A 3,137-nucleotide genomic window follows, 5' to 3' on the forward strand; every position below is an offset into this window, starting at 1 on the left:
GAGAAACCGCAATCATCTCTTTGATCTAGATAACCCATTGGGATCCACAAGACTAATCCAAATAACTAAACTGCTTACTCCCAAACGCCGAACATGCTCCAACTGCCCACAACTAACTAAATACCAATCGAGCACTCCACATTTGAACACTAAGGGAAAACCACGCTCACAACTAGAAATTCTCAAGCAACTCTAACCGAAAAGATTAGTACATCCACAAACCACGGTCTACAGAGTCAACTTTCTGGCACAACCAGAAACAACTAACGTCAAACTCGCTCAAACCCAAACACGTCACTAATAACTAAAACCAAATTATAACAGAATTCACCCTTACAAGATGAAATAGAATAATCACATAAATCAATTTAAGTAGCAGTTTTCTTATTAATTTGAAAAATCTTTTATCAATTACACTGTTTTCCCCAAAAGTTATTCAAACTCGCCATTTTTTAACAAAATTTTGTTCCAAAATTCCAAGAAAATCAATTATTTTGCAAACATTTTCCCCAAACAACTCGTGAAATTTCAAACCCAATGTTTTCAGTTGAAATCAAATGCCATTAGGGGCCATAAAACCAAACTCACTCTCCAGTTCATTTCTCAACAACGTCCAGTTAATCTCAACCATCACCCAACCACATTCATCATACCAACGGTGGTTCTACGCGTAACAAACACATTTCTGTAACAACAATGAATGGAAATAAGCACAGGACTATGAGATATAATACATCACACACAACTTTCCAAATTTCGGAAGTTCAAACCAATACAAACACTAGCAATATTAATTCGCATAATTCAATGGCGCATAAGCGTTCGCAAAATTGACACACTAACACATTACCCCAACTCAAGAGGTTCTACACACCCACAAGTGAGGCTTAATGCCCCCCCTAAAAGTATAATAAAAAGTACCCCTCAACCTTACAACCACTTGCTAAAACCAAAAACAATTTCCGAGGTGACTATGTGTCGACCAACTTCGAATACCAACCCAACAGTCTAAAACAAAACATTACCACTATACCACTTCATTCCTACCATCCCAAGACTTAACTCAATGCAAGACACACCCCTGCTGCTCAACAAACAATACAAAACCCATCAAAGACATCACAAGCCAACACACGCTTCCCCAAGACATTAACATAGCATAATAAAACTAGGATTTCTAATCATTATAACATCTTTCAACACATTACAATAAATGCAAGGCTAATTACATAACCACGCCATTTGGGTTTACGACCACATGCACACATGCATAAACAATATTCATAGGCTTACAGCCTTACATAAGATAACATCATACAACATTACAAAGCACCAAAACTCCTTCACACCTCCAACCTCGCTACTGTCCCCACTTGGATTACTTAAACTGGCTCTGCTCCCGCAGAGGGCAACGACACCGAACATGGCCTGTCCAACCACATCTAGAACACATAGGTAGCCCCATATTCCGAGACTGACTCGAGGACGCCTGAGTTCGACTAGACCCTACAAGGGACGAGTCTGAGGAGACAAAAGTAGCTTGAGGCGTTAACTACGCATGTGCCTGAGATCTTGTCCATCTCTAATTCTTACTAGGTCTACTACCTCTCCGAACAGTCGAGCTTGCCGGTATGACCTCTTCCTCCTCATCCTAACCAACACTACAATTGAGGGTTTCCACGTGAGCCAACATTTCCTCGAATAAAGTCACAAAACCTTTGCTCAAACTCAAAACAACGTCGCTTCTCTATTGTAACCAACTTTGGAGCAAACCTCGACAAACTAGTGAACCTCACCTCAAATTGTGCCAAAGGAGTATCCTCTTAGCGCAACTCAATAAAATGGTTCCTCAATTTTTCCCTGAGTAGAAAAAGGAAAATACTTAGCCGAAAAGGCCTCAGTGAAAGCAACCCAAGTAGTGCCTACAGAAACTTGCGTAGACTTCCACCAATAACCATCATCTCCCTTCAGTTGGAAACTAGCCAACACAACCCTCAACTCCTCATCTTCGACTTTGAGCATGTCAAGAGTCTTGGTAATCTACTCCAACCAATCATCATCCTCTAACGGCTTAGGCTCCTCCAAAAGCACAGGTGGATTGGAGCGAATAAACTCCTTACTCAACTTAAGGTTATGCCCATGGTCCCCCTCATTGAGAGCTAGAGCATCTCTTACCGCTTTCACAATCTCACGTGCAATTTCCTTGTCCACAGCCAACGCTGCAGGGGTAGGTACTAACAGAACAGTTATGCCTCTACTAACACTCTTACTCCCCACACGACCTCTACTCCTTTGAGAAGACATCCTATAAAACAAAAACAAAAACAACAACACCTTAGCAAGTAACACAATGGCCTTGCTCGAGGTACACACTTACCTCCTCTAAGTTACAAGATACGATTAGCCCTGAAACACATAATTCTATTACATATAGACAATTAAACACTTAATCACATAATCAAATCAAGTCCACAAGATAACTACTCACCCCGGAACTCTTAAGGAATTCCTATAAGAAACCACATTGATGACGCTTGTTTCCAATAGAATCTCAAAGTAATTTCACCGGTGACAAGCATTATCCAGGAAACTTGACCCCATGCTCACATAAATGCAACACATAGGGTCCTAACACATAAATCATCTATATACAACGTCCTCACCAAACATAGCAAACCCTACTATGGAAAAACCACTTCCCACGAGCCTAAAGTATTCGACCTAACCTAGCTCTGATACCAAGTTGTAACACTCTGACTTTTATTAACCAAATTCATTACCAAATCCTTATATTATTACCATTTTAAAAGATTGCATCCATTCCGGAACATGAACATAATAGATAGTAACATTCTCTAGCGACAGTGATGATGATATATAAATACGACATGGTACAACCTCACGCTTACATTGAATAAACAATAAATAAAAACAAAAGGGATTTACCCTTGTACAATACGAGGCTCTCGGCCAATAAATAAAAGGCCCTGTAGCCAACAATTAAAGACTTTAAGTCATGAATAATCCTCTAGCCCTGCACCTGAAAAGTTTGTTAACACGTGGGATAAGCACTAAGCCTAGTAAAGATCCCAAAGATCCTAACCAATCACAACATATAGATAAAAATGATTATGCAT

This window comes from Camellia sinensis, chromosome 12 (genome assembly GCF_055761805.1).
Source record: "Camellia sinensis isolate YWXY chromosome 12, ASM5576180v1, whole genome shotgun sequence".
In the NCBI taxonomy this organism is placed as follows: Eukaryota; Viridiplantae; Streptophyta; class Magnoliopsida; order Ericales; family Theaceae; genus Camellia; species Camellia sinensis.